Here is a 15,035-nt window from a genome sequence, read left to right as displayed (position 1 = left end):
GGTGCAGAAAATCCAGGGGCAAAGAGACCTATATCACTTCTTTCTCTCTATGAATGCCTTCTCTCTTGCCTACAAACTGTTTCAGGCTTTCTCCATTGGAAAGGATTTCTTCTTTCAACTATGTTCTCCTATTCTGGGGAAATAGTTTACATGCAGTGAATACCGTAGTGTCAGTGCCTCAGCAAATAAGTGTCATAAATATAACAAAGCAATCCATATTGGTATCGCAATAAAATCTTAGCTACAGATTTCAGCAGGTGGCCTACGTGGCCCAGCAATCTTACTTTTGTTCACTAGGAAAGCCTGAGTTTCCATTTTCTAACCCCCTTCCTCCCCTCACTCTCAGAAGAACACCTACTGCAGACATTGTAGGTTTGTCCTTGTTTACAGAATCCTAATTTTATGTCAGTGAGATTGAATCACATTTGGGCTAAACCAGCAGTTTTTTAACCTGTGTTATGTGAGCTTTCAGGAGAACACAAACACTTTCCAAGGAGATATGAACTCAGACCCTCAACTATCTTTTGTAAATTTTTCTGAACTGATCCATCTGAAAATGCCCTACCAGGCCTCTGTTCTCACTGCCCCTCTTACAATTACCATTCTTTGACTTTATGGAAGAAATTAATACATTTCACCATTCTTAAATCTTACTCTAGGAAACCGTACAGTGATGTAAGCTCTGATGTACTAATGTTTTAAATATTAGTGTTTCAAATTTTGCTCTCAGAGAAGCTTTCTTTAATGAAGGCACCATATCGCATGATAGGGATTCATGTGTTTATAACATATTTCCATTTAGAATGAAGCATAGTTTTACATGGGGCATTGGTTCTATATTGGGATGTTTTGAATTAAGTTGTTAACCATAGTTATTCAGCATTTATATACCTAAAGAAGTGATCACCATGATAAGTCCAGCAAACATCTGACACCGTACCACGCTATCACAATATCATTGACCATATTCCCTATGCTGTATATTACATCCCCAGGACTTATTTGGGGTTTTTGTTGTTGTTGTTGTTGTTTAGTTTCAGGATGACTGACTTATTTGTTTTATACCTGCAAATTTTAACTTATTCCCCTTCAGCTCCCCCCGTTTTAAAAAACTTTTCAATTATAGTTGACATTCAATATTATTTTATATTAATTTCAGGTATAGAGCATAGTGGCTAGACATTTATATAATTTAAGAAGTGATCCCCTGACTAGTCTAGTACCTATGGGGCACTATACATAGTTATTACAATATTATTGACTATATTCCCTATGCTTTCCTTTACATCCCCATGACTATTTTATACTACAAATTTTACTTCTTAATCCCTTCTCCTTTTTCACCCGCCCCCTCAATCCCCCTCCCATCTGGCAACCATCAGCTTCTTCCCTGCATCTATGAGTCTGTTTCTGTTTTGTCTGTTCATTTATTCTGTTTTTTAGATTCCACATATAAGTGAGATCATATGGTATTGTCTTTCTCGGTCTGACTTATTTCACTTAGCATAATAAGGAGATGAAAAATTCTGTGCTGACTTCCGACAGGTAAACAATACTGCTCAGAATAAGAGGATTGTGGATCAAAGTTCATGTTTTATTCATTTTTTCAGACTAGTAGGAAAACATTTTCACTAATATGTACCAAAACATTACTGGTTACTGTAAATTCACATTTATTTTTCCTTAAGTGAACTTCTCCTACTAGCTGTCAGCATCAAACACTTCTCTACTAGTTTATTTATACATACCATCCTCTTACATGTTTTGGACTATTCCAACAAGAATATGTAGCAGATTCCACTATGCACTGAACAACTAGTGCTGCAAAATTACACAACTCCAGGGGCCACCTTTCTGGGCATCCCTGACAACAAACATTCACAGTCCTTTGGTAAGCTTGACTGTACAAAGGCCTTCTTTCTCCTTATTTTCTGCAACTTTTCACAAAGAAGACTAAACTGCACTATAAAAAGTAGAATTTCTGTTTATGTACAAGTGTAGGACAATAAGTTCGTTGAATGCAACCTAGGATGTAAAGCTGGCCTCACCCTCTAGATGAAGATATTCAAGTCTAAAAGTGCCAAATGCATAGCTATAAACTTCATCATTTTTAATTATGAAATAAAATTATTTATCTATAAATTGTAATTCCCAAGCATTCCTTCTTGGTATACCTGTTTCACCTTCCTCTGGTTGGACCTAAAAAATTGATATTTGGTATGAATATATGTTTTTGTTTATAACCAAAAGGAAAAAAATCTAAATGTACAATTTACAATTGTACAGTGTGTTAACAGGTTTGAGCCAATTTTAGCTCCATAAACAAGGTGAAGCTAAATGAAACAGTAGTTGTATAATTAATGGTCATTTAGTAAAAGACACTTCATAAGTCCTTTTTAATATTTTTCTCAGATATTGAGAAAAATGAATGAATAATATCTGGTTAACAAATTTCTTTGCAAATCAGATGAATTCAAATTCTTTCTTTTTCAACAGAACTGAAAGAGGACCTAGTTAAGCATGATAGATAACTAAAAATAATTTTGATTATAAGTAGCTGGGATTTTGTTATATAACTCAGAAAGAATTCAAAGAGTTGTGTAGTAGTAGTGCATGCCAAAACTCCTTTTATTACCATCTACCTATTTGTATGAACAAGGTTTTTCAATAATTTACTTTTATAAAAACAAAAAATAGGAAGAGACTTGATGCTGAACCCTGTTTCTTTCAAAAAGAAATGATTTTCATCCATGGATAAAGAAACTAATTTTTGAAAAGATCCTATCCATTTCCTCAAAAGATGCATTCTAATAGATTTTTACTTTGTATGTTTAATAAACATTATTCACAATATATATTTATATTGTTCTGATCTATGCTATACTAATAATGATGGTAATGATAGCTCAATCCAGAAAAATGTTTTAACATTTTGAACCCATTTATTCAATTTTTAAAATAAATTTAATGCATAAGAATATTGTTACTGCAAGGACATGTGACAGAGTGACAAGTTAAAGACTTTAAAGCATAAACATATTATATTAGGATAAAATTCTATGATAGAACTGGAATAAAAATAAGATTTCAAGAAAAAAATAACTGATGAAATGTACAACTGTTAAAGAAGGGCTTTATGTTTATGTTTTAATGAATACTAGTGAGTATCAGATCACTATGGTACTTGTGGTACCATAACATTTGAAAAAATGATATAAGAGTTTTATTACTTAATAGCAGTTTTATATTGTAGCGGAAATTACATTTTTATTAACCATTTACACTTTGGGTGAAAATGTTCAGATATCAACTTAAACATATGAAAGGGGGTACCCAATTTTCAAAATTATTCTAAAGACTACTGAAGCAAAATGGTGGAATGTTGCTCTCGTAAGCCAACCATAATATTCCTACTTCTCTTTGCCAGTGATTGGTCTATGGGCGAGCATGTGACCAATCCCTAGCTAATTAGGCCTCAGAGGAATTTGGCAGCAGGTTTCCTTAGAAAAGAATCTTTCTTCCCTTTCTTTTTGTTTTAATGTTTCTTGTGATGATACAACTGTTTTTACAGATGCAGCCATTCTGCAGGTTTGGGGGAGGTATCCCTGTCAGACTGAGCACAGTGGAATGAAAGGATGGGAAAGCTTGGGCCCTTGATCATGTTGCTGAGCTACTGATCCATCCCTGGAACTACTCAGCCCTCAACTTTATATTAAATGAGAAAAATAAAACTTTATTTCTTTAAGTTGCTTTTTGTTGGGTATTCTGTTACTTGCAGCCAAAGCATCCAAACTGACTCACCCTATTAACTCATCTCTCATGGCGAATATCTCATTCATCACACAGGAACTCCCAACCAACAAGCCCTCTTTCTCCTTCATTTCAAGAATAGGAGACATCCCTCCACAGACGGAAAGCCATTCTGCCACACATGGTCTGCCTTCCATCTGAGGACCTTGCTCTGGTGGTTATCCTCTCTATTTTGCATCTTTAGCCTCTTATTCTCTACTCAAGCCTTCCAAACAGTAGTCAGACATCCTCTTGTATCTTTCATCCTCAAACAACAAACAAAAATATCTCCTTTGATGACACATTATTCCCATCACTCTTCTCTCCTTTCCAGCTAACATTCACAAGAGTTATGTGCACTTGCTGTCTCTCCTTCCTTTCATTCTTCTACTCCCACCAATCTATAAAAACAGCTCCTGCTAAGGTCACCATGACATTTATGTTACTAAATCCAAAAGACACTTCTCAGTCTCATCATATTTAAGTTCTTAACAGCATTTGACACTGTTGACTACTGACCAATTCTTTGTGTGTGTGTGTGTGTGTGTGTGTGTGTGTGTGTGTGTGTGATAATAAATGTTTATTAATTTCATCTGGTACACTTTGATGTAAATTTTTATACATTTATAAGTAGCTAATGCACGAAAAATTTCCAACACTGAAATTTTTTTATAAAAAAAATAAAAAAAAATTATGAGCAGGATAAACACAAGAAAATTATACTAAACACCTAAGAACCAAACTACTAAAATGACCAATTCTTAAACCATTCTCTTCTTTTGGCACCTATGAGACCACACACTCTTGACTTACTGCTACCCCTGTGGTCATGGTTCCTCAGACTCCAGGTCTGATTTCTCCTTCTCAAGACACTTCTGAAAGTCGGGTCTCCTCGTGGCTCTATCTTGGTCTTTCTCCCCTGCTCTGTTCTGTCATCCCAGACTGGTCTTGACTGTAGAGGCTGCTAACTCTTGAATGGGAATCTCCGGTCTGATTTCCTTGCTGAACTCCAGCTTTGCATAGATCATTGCTAACTTGACTTCTCTATTTGGACGACTCACAGGCCCCTCAGACTTATGATTTACAAAACCAAACTCTTAAACTTTACCCACTCAAATGTGCTCCCCCTTTGATTTTTACATCAATAAATACCTTCATAGACCCAGATGTTCTTTCTAAAATATAAGGTACATTTATCCTTGACATAGGCCTTCAATCTCATTTCCCTCTTTTAACCCCAAATTCAATCCCAAATAAGTCATCACCAAGTCCTATAGATTATACCTGTAAAATATTCTTGTATCAACCATTTTCTCTGTTTCCACTCTAATCAAATCCAAACGAAGATTCTTACAATAGTTTCCTAACTGTGTTTCCTCCACCCATTTTCTAATCCATTCTTCACACAGAAGCCCAGCTCAATGGTTGAAAAGATAAATTTAATCATGTCATTTTCCAGTTTAAAACCGTTCAGTGGCCACCCATTGCATCTGGATAAAAACCGGCTATCTTTAATATTGCCTTCAAAGTATTGCATAATTTATCTCCCACCTACTATTCCAATCTCATCACACGTCTTTCCCCTTAGCTTACTGTGACCCAACTACATTAGCCTCCTTCAGTTCCTTGAGGGTTCCAAGTTCCTTGCTAATTCAAGGCCTGCTCAGTGTACAATACTCTTTGCCAAGCTTTGCCTTCTAGTCTAAATTTAAATGTCATTTCCTAAGAAAGTTCTTTCCTAATACTCAATGGAAGTTATACCTGTACAATTACTATATATGCACGTCTATCATTAGCCATATTCATATCCCACTTCTTTGCTATTTCAAACAATGTTACTATGGACACTTTTACATATGCGCTCAAGAGTTTCTCTAAAGCAGTGTTTTTCAAACTATGGGTCCCAACCTGCTGGTGGGTAGTAATATCATTTTTTTAAAAAAAAGAAGAAGAAGAAGAAAAATAAATAAATAATAGAATGGAAAATACTAGAGTATGTTGCATATAACAAGTGTAAGCTTTGTTTTATGAAACTTATGTCAGGTGTGTGTGTGTGTGTGTATGTGTTGGATCACAAGGTAAAATAGATTTACTACTGCAGGTCAAAATCAAAACGTGTTGAAAAGCCATTATTCCAGAGTATATTTTAGGAATGGATAATTTGCTACATCCTGTTAAATTGTAATTTTAAACACAAGTATTGGAAATTAAAAGCACTTTGACCTTAGTTTACTCATGTTAGTTTCCATAAAAGTTTATTAACATTAATAGTACCTTTTTTAAAGGGGGGAAAATTCTTTAATTTTTTTTTTTAATTGGGGGGGATTCTTAAAGTAAAATATCTTACAAATATTGTATAAGAGGTGAGTTATTTACATAAAAATCAGTGTTGTTTAAGCACGCAGCACACTGACAGAAACCAGGAGGTCTAAAGTTTTAGCATGCATTCTTTTGTCATAACTTTCCACATCACCAATTTACATTATGGCTAGAAATAAATCCTCCATGTTTATTTAAACACTAAAAGTACAGGACACATTTGTTTTATTATATAAAACTCTACTGGAAAAATCCTGGCTGCTTAGGATAGTAATCCCCAATCCATGGACAAAATGCCATCTCCATGCGCTGTTTTCTATTCTCGGTTCCATTTGGTGCACTGCTGCCCTTTGACCTACCTTTACTCCACAGCAAAGATCTGTGACTGTGCCAGTCCTATCAAGCTAGAGCAGACAGCTGCCTTTGTATAGGACCTGAAGGGGTCGGTCTATCCTACTGCCTGACTTCTCACCCTTAGGGTGACTTGTTTGGTTCCAGCCAGAAGACCCTCATTAAAAGCCAAATGCTTTACGTAGGAGGAAGTCACATGTTTAAACCATTCATTTCGAAAGTAGCATCAGGACTTGAAGAAATGGGATGGAGATAAGTTAGATCCTAGACAGACTGAGGGGAGAGGCAGCAGTGGTGCCTTTAGGGAGGAGGCAGTCTGAGTTCCCAGCTGAATGTGGAAAAGATCTAGAGACAAACGCTTCCTATTTAGCAGTTTTGCGCTGCCTCTAAACACTATCCCTGATAATGTGCGGACATCTTGGAAGCAGCAGGAATCACAGTCAACGTTTCGATTCAACCTCATTTACACACTGCATCCCCTGCGGGGTTTTCAGGCATTGCCCCATGCTCACATTCAAATAGTTTCTCAGAAGTCAATTTTTGAAATATAGAAACCAACCAGGTTTGGAAACCCAGCTGGTTTATGTGTCACCCTTTTATTTCTGTTATAATTATCTTTAGGACTAGCCTGACCCTTCTTTGAGCCAGCTTTGTTTTTTCAATCAACTCCAAATAGATATGCCAATTGAGTGAAACCACTACTGCCCTGTAGTCCAAGCCAGCAATGAAAAGAGGAATGCTGGATTTCAAAAACAATAAAAGAAAGAAAAAAAAACCAGGAGAGAGCAGGTCTGTTTCTTGGGACACATCAACCTTAACTGCGTTGTCAGAGTCACTTTTAATTGAAGATGACAAACAGATAAGATCCCTCCACAGCTGCTATAAGTAAGAAGTCTTTTGGTAAGAATAGCAGTAAAGAGAGCTCAGGTCCACCAGGTTGAGATTGCTAGGCCAAGACTCAGTTGTGGAAGATGAGTGGTGATCAGCCCACTTGCCTCGATATACAAGACATGACCTGATTTTGCTCCTAGGTGCCCCGGACTCTGCATTTGGGGGCAGGCTGGAGATAGTCAGTGTTCCTCACCTTCAGAGCCCACAACTTTTTCTACTATCCCATCACTCACTCCCTGGTAAGGTTTTCATTAAACTCATTCATTGCTCGGCATAAATGACAAATGCGGTTCCTTGTTCAGTTTTGACAATCCTCCTACTGGATATTCATAACGCTCATTAGTATATAATATATATTAGCATATAATGCACAGCAGACATTGGCGCCCTCATTTTCCAGAGGAGGAAACTAAGGTCAGAGAATCATGTGACCTTCCCAAGAGCATACAGCTACTCAGGGGGCAGAGTCAGGATTTAAACTCAAGTCTGCCTGAGTTCAAAGTCATGTGCCAAACTCACAACCTCCTGAAGGCAGCTACCTGTGCAAAAGGCCTGGTGCCATCGCCCATTCCCTCCCTAGAGCACCTAGTTCCTAAAGGCTTCTGTGTAGACCCTGGTCCCTGTGGAAGGTGCAGCAGATGACGACAAGTGTAGATGTCACATTCAGTGTTAGAAAGCATGACAGTAGGACACCAAAAGGCACCCTTCCGGACTCAAAGTACAATTCTGAGTACTGAAAGTGGACACCATTTTTCATTTCATGCTTTAAGCTAAGCTGTACTCCCCAGCGCAGAAGGGAAGACCAATGTGCCCTTTGAAAGTCTTGATTTCCCTGTAGTTCTGAGTCCTGAAAGGTGGCCGTGGTCTTTAGACATCCTAGGAACTGTAATAAGCTTGTGGCTTCCTGTGGGCCTCCATGCCAGCACTGCTGACCCCAGACCCTTCTGGAAGAGGGGTTGGTGATATGGATGTGGCCTAAGGAGATTCACAGCTTCCAATGAGGACTTGAGCTGCAGGGGAAGGGGAAGGGAGTTGGTTTCAAGGCTTTTTAGAAGATCTAAGTGTCTAGTAACCTGTTTCACCTGTAGAGTAGAAGCATGTGCTCAAAAAGCCCTAGGTCTAACTATTTCTTCTCTGGACTTTCATAAATGTAGAGTATCAGATGGGGCCAGAACCCATGCTTCTGACATTCTCTACACCATACAATTGTGTGCATATGTGTGTAAGTGTGCATGTGAACACACACACACACACACACACACACACACACACAAACACACAATTCTTTCCATCTCAGCACATTGCATGTTGTACCTGCTGTGGCCCTAACAACCAGTTGAATTTCAGAAATTCTGGAGCCTCTTATATCTAATAACTGTTCTGGTTGGAGATGCCCCAGTGAAATGTTATCTTTGGGGCTGAAATACCCCTCAGGGTTCTCCCTCACGCTAATACCCACTGGCCTATACAGGGACATAGTGGGAGACTCCAAGGGTACAACTAATTCCTGTAGCTCCTACTTGCCCTTCAGAACATTACTGCACAGGCTTTGACCATAAATACATCTGAGTTTGACTCATGGCTTGCTATGTGACTCTGAGCAAGACAATCAGCCTCAGTTTCTGCATCTGTAAAATGGAGCTAATATCTTCCTGCTGGGATTGTTGTAATGATAACATAAACTCATGTAAGTCAGTTTATAAAGTCCTTGGCACATGGGAAGGCTTTAATAAATGGTAGCAATTATTTCCTCAGTGATTACCAAGCAGAGGTCAAGGGCCAGAGAGAGACGGGTAAGCAGGAAGGACTAGCAAAGAAAATCTGCAGCAGTGTAATTTCTGACTCTGGCTCTGGCAACCCCACCCCTTCCTACTTTGATCTGCATTACATCTAAGGGTCCCTGAATGAACTGAAAAGTGGCCCAGCTCTTGGCCATCTTCCTGAGTCACAGCATGTCTTCAGAACTGAGACCACATGGGATAGCAGATCAGGAATTATCCCCACACTAGTCTTGCCATCATTTTTTCTTGACTATTTTATCTTAGGCAAATCATTTATACTCCCTACATCTCACTTCTCTCGTTTGCAAAATGAGAATAATAATGACACCTATCCCACAGGACATTTGTGCACATTAATGAGATAATGTAGAAAAGGTGCTTTAGGGTGTAGTTATGTTTTATGACGGAGAAAGAAGAGTAATTGTTCATAAATATGGCCTCTGCCAGAAAACTTCTGGTAACAATGAGTTCACAGAAAGCATGATTACATTGTCACTCAGTTATGGTTGTTTAAAGTTTTCCTTTTACATTAAGTAAATGCCTGTTCTTCATCTCAACTCTGACACATTTGGATGTTGTAGAAGCAGCCCCGGACTCTCTAAATCAGAATCACTGAGGACAGGACTTGACTTGTATCATTAAAATCCCCACAGGTGACTGAGGGACAGCCACCAGTAACCTAGAGACCAAGAATGACCTGGAGTTGGGCAGAACTCGCAGACTAACGTTGATGTGATCAAGTTCTGTGGACGGCAAGGACAGGAAACTACCCAGTATGATTCAAACTACCCCTGGGCAGGAGTCAGCTAGAGTGTGAAAAGATGTGGAAACTCTCCACTGGCTTAGACCTTCTGGGTTTATCAAACGTAACCTCCAAATGACCAAATCTCAATTTCTTCCTCTAATTGCTGCCCCCAGGTATCTCCAAAGTGATTTGGGGTGGGGGTGGGAAAGAGCAAGGAGAATGGTCACAGCGAAGGTGGCTGAAGCATTGAAGAAACTGAACAGAGCCAGGCTCAGGGGCTGTCAAACAGTGTAGTCAGAACAAAGTGAGACGTGAGTGAGGAGATTTCTCTACTGTCCTCCATCCCCTTTTACTGGTGCCTGTATGTATTTGGACTAAAAGGAACACATTCTAAAGTAATAAGAAACTTTAGCCATTATTAGCTTGTGGGTACATGAGAGATTCAGCTCATGAATCTCAGGTCAAGAAAGTGTTGCATGACACTTAATGTGTTTTGTATAGTAAGTTATTTAAAGCGTAGAATGTAAGTAATATCAGAAAAAGATACTGAATTCTATTATAGCATTCTTTTTCCATGCTCTTCACTTTGGGACATATTTATACACATTTTTACATGGCCATTTTATATAAAATTATGCCGTTTTCCCAAGGAGATTAAGAGCTCCTTGAGGGAAGGGATTCTGTCCTATGCAAACTGATACAGAATTCTGGGTGTTTGGGAGGTGCTCATCAAATACTTGATGAAATAATGAATAATGTGGGACCTTGTACTGCTGCTAACCTTGGGTCCAAGAGAGGTCTGGCTTGTTTGGAAAATACCATCCAGCACCTCATGTCAGACATGACAAAACATCTCTGGGAAGCCCCCAGAAGTTTCTCTGGCTGCTTTCTATAGCTGTCATCACCTGAATGACAGGATATGTGGGTCTCTAGAGACCAGGACTGCGGGATTCACTTTCTCTTCCCCTTTTCCTCACATTGCAGTCTTGACTGTAGGGCATCTCCTTTGCCTAGAGGGCAGGTTACATTACAGATAGATACTATCTCCATTTCTCAATTCACTGGGCACAGATTTGGGGCAATAAGCAGTCTCCCGCCTGCTGCCGTGGGTGGGTTCATTCTAACTCAATCCTTAGACTCCTACCCTTTCTTTTATTTTTCTTCTCTTATTTTTTTATTGAGATATAATTGAGATATAGCATTATATTAGTTTCAGGTATACAACATAAAGACCCCATATTTGTGTATATTGATCACCACAATAAGTCTAGCTAACATCCATCATATATATAATAGTTACAATTTTTTTCTTGTGATGAGAACTTTTACTAAGATGTACTCTTAGCAACTTTCAAATATGCAATACCATATTATTAACTATAATCACCATGCTGTACATAACGTTCCCATGACTTATTTATTTTATAACCGGAAGTTTGTACCTTTTGGCCCCCTTCTCCCATCTTGCCCCACACCCCTGCTCCCAACCTATCTTGGTAATTTGTCGTCCTTCTGCCGTTTTGTTTTAAGGTCTCTGATTTCTGAAGGTATAAAGTAACTTATGCCTGGGACCTGAGTTTCTCTCCTGGAATTATCTCTTTTTCTAACCACCAGAGCCCACCGTCAACCAAATGTCCTGAAGTGTTATTAAGGCTCAATATTATGTGCTGCCTTGATATCTTATAAAATCCAGAGGGTCTTTTATGGCCCAACTGCAAGTTCCTCTCCCTGTTCTGTTCTTGTGGATAAGGTCTCTGAGCCAAACGACCCTCCTTATCAAATGGACCAGGCACAGTGCCTGCTTACCTCTGAGCAGCAGATTTCAGTTCTTGCCAGCTCACAGAGTTATTCAGACAAGCTAATCACACCCTCCTGCGGGAATAAGAGGGCACCACACCCTCTTGATATTACAAAGCCTGCCTTCCACAGCCCCTGCTTGGTCACTCTGTCCCCATGTGTAACCCCCATGTGGCCCTGCATGCATTATGTGCCCTCCTCCCCAGGCTGTAAGTATATATGATTAATAAACTGCTGTTGATTTCATCTGTCCTGTGTTGGGTGTTTGGCCATCCTTATAATCCTAGAGCAGGAATCCTTCTGTCACTGAGGGGGGTGAAGAGGAGGCAATTAAAACATCTATGCCCACACCATTCCTAAAGTGAACCCTGTGGTGATTAGCTCTCATGCCCATTTCTCAGCACTCCTAAGCCACATCTGTTCCTTGCAGATGCTGAACTCCTTCTGCTGCCCTTCTGAAGTGCTATGTGCTGCATTTTCCCATACTTTCCCACCTTCAGTTTTTCATGCTCAGCAAGTTACCAACTCTTGCAATATCAACAGCCACATGGGACTGATTCAGAAGCACCTTGTTCCATGTCAATAAAATGTACTAATTGAGCATTTCACTTTCTTTCTCTGGAACATTAATGTATTCCAAATTCTCTATAATATTTTACTATATCTATCCCACCACTCTAAGGGTTATCCACACATATTCTGAGAGTAAAGGGAGTTTTTGCTATGGAGATTCAAATGTCAGATAGTTATACAGTAATATATCTTCTTTAAAACAAAAACCTCTCCACTACTTTGAATGAGAAGACGCTTTTTTTTTTTTCCACTTCCTGGCAACACTTAAACTGATTAAAGTATAGCCATAATAGAATGTATTATTAACTGACCAACATACTTCTAACATACAGTTTCTTCAGCAGGCTTTGACCTGCCCTCAGAAGCAATGAAGGGAAAAGAACATCCCCCTTTGCTGTCGCTATTGAATTTTGGTGGATTCTTCCCATAATCTAGGATACAGATCAGAACTCCCTTCTGCAACTTCCTGACAGTTTGATTAGTTCACCGGAAGATTTAGAAATTAGATTTACTTAGATTATCCAGAAATACAGGTAAATGGTAATCTAACTTTTGATTAGGGAAGGCCTAAGCTTAAAAGCAGAGTAAAAAAATATGAGAAAAGCTGATAGAGTTAACTTTATAAAATAGACAAACTTCTGCAGGCTAAAATTAAAAATTCCTAAATGAAGTTAAAGGTCAACTTGGAGAAAAGATGAAACATATACAGCTGTCAAAGTATTCATAGATGACTGTTACAGGAGCACTTACAAAAAACATAAATAAATGTTCCAGCAGAAAATTAATTTTTCCTATAGAAAAGTCATCAAAAGATCTGATTAGGTAGTTAACAAAAGAAAAAAATCACAAACTACAAATTGGTCTATCCAAAAAGTCCATCATCTCTAGCAAATAACTAAATGAAAATTAAAATAAGACTAGGGTACTATTTTTGCCTGTTAAACTAGTAGTGAGTGGACTTTCCCACCTCATGAGTGTTGCAAGAAGGCAGGGTTCAGCTATCTCTATGGGAGGTACACACACCGGGTACTCTCGGTCCCAGCCCCTAGGCTTGGGCACTCAGATGTGACGACCCAAGATTGTGTATCTGTTGCCTGTCACACTGAAAAGCTGGGAGAGAGCAGAACTCTTTCTGGCTGCAGTAGCACCATCCAGTTTCGAGGAGCTGCAGGGCCGTCGTGCCAGCATGGTGTCTGATGTCCAGTGTCCAGTGTCTAGGCCCAGAGCCAGCAGTGGCAGCAGAGCAAGTACAGCTCTCATTCAGCCTCAGTGCAATGGCAGAGAAGTCCTCAATGCACTGGATCTGTGCCATCCTTAACTGGGTCTCTGGCTGCACAGCCTTCCTCTGTTTCTGCCCATTTTCTAAGCGTGAGGCTCTAGCTTTCCTGACAAACTTGTGGGCTGCCCGACATGCTGCAGTCAATTCCTGAAATGTCTTCTTTTGCTTGACTGATATAGTAATATATAAAGAAAGTCCCCCAACCTAATATCTTCACTCCTCAGGACATGCCCTATGAAATAATTAGAAATGTGTGCATTTAAGTAAAATGATATTTTTGTAAACCCTGATTAGAGCAGCAAAAACATGGATACAATCTGCATATTTTACCATAGAGAATCGGTTAAATGGATTGTAATACATCTATAACATAGAATATTATATAGTAATTAAAAATCATGTTCTTACAACAAAAGAACAAGACAAACAAATGAGAAACAAAAACTCATAGACATAGACAATAGTTTAGTGGTTACCAGAGGGCAAGGGGTGGGGGGTGGAAGATGAGGGTAAGGGGGATCAAATATATGGTGATGGAAGGAGAACTGACTCTGGGTGGTGAACACACAATGGGATTTATAGATGATGTAATACATCTTGTACACCTGAAATCTATGTAATTTTACTAATAATTGTCACCCCTATAAATTTAAAAAATAAATTAAAAAAAACTCATGTTCTTAAACAATATTAAAAGACATGAAAAAGACTCATAATATAATGAATTTAAAAAGCAAAGTGTTCATAAAAGTTCAATTCTTCATAACCAAAATGTTAACAGTTGCTTTCTCTTGAGAAAGAGACATGGGATATGGGATTACTGGTGAGGTTTATTTTCTTTGTACTTATTGGGTATCTTTTAATTCTTTATAATGAACATGTATTTTTTTGCCAATATCAAAAAAAGTAAGAGCTAAGTTAGAAAAAAATATTTATGTACAATTGTCCGCTGTGTTAATTGGTCTTTCGTTTGATTGTGTGTTTGCTTTTTGCAGTTTGGTAATAGATCTACTGGCAAAGGACAGGGGAGATTCAACAAGTTTCTGCAGAGATCTAATACTCTGTTTTCTGCACATTATAGACTGAATGTTTGCATGCTCCCAAAATTCATATGTTGAAATCCTAAGCCCCAAAGTGATGGTATTCGGAAGTGGAGTCTTTGAGAGTTGATTAGGTCATGAGAGTGGAGTCCTTATGAATAGGATTAGTGCCCTTATATAAAAAAAACAAAAACAAAACAAAACAAAACAAAAACAGAGAACTCTCTTAATCCTTCTGCCACTGAGGACACAGTGAGAAGATGGCCATCTATGAACCAGGAACCAGGAACCAGGCCCTCACCAGACACTTGATTTGTTGGTGTCTTGATCTTGGATTTTCCAGCTTCCAGAACAAAGAAATAAATTTCTTTTGTTTATAAGCCACCCAGTCTGTGATACTTTGTTTTAACAGCCCAAACTAAGACACTATTTTTTTTCACAACTACCCAAAGAACTGCCTCAATGAAACA

The sequence above is a fragment of the Rhinolophus sinicus genome, linkage group LG03, assembly GCF_036562045.2.
Source record: "Rhinolophus sinicus isolate RSC01 linkage group LG03, ASM3656204v1, whole genome shotgun sequence".
NCBI lineage: Eukaryota > Metazoa > Chordata > Mammalia > Chiroptera > Rhinolophidae > Rhinolophus > Rhinolophus sinicus.
The sequence above is the reverse complement of the archived record's forward strand: the minus strand, read 5'-3'. Positions refer to the sequence as shown.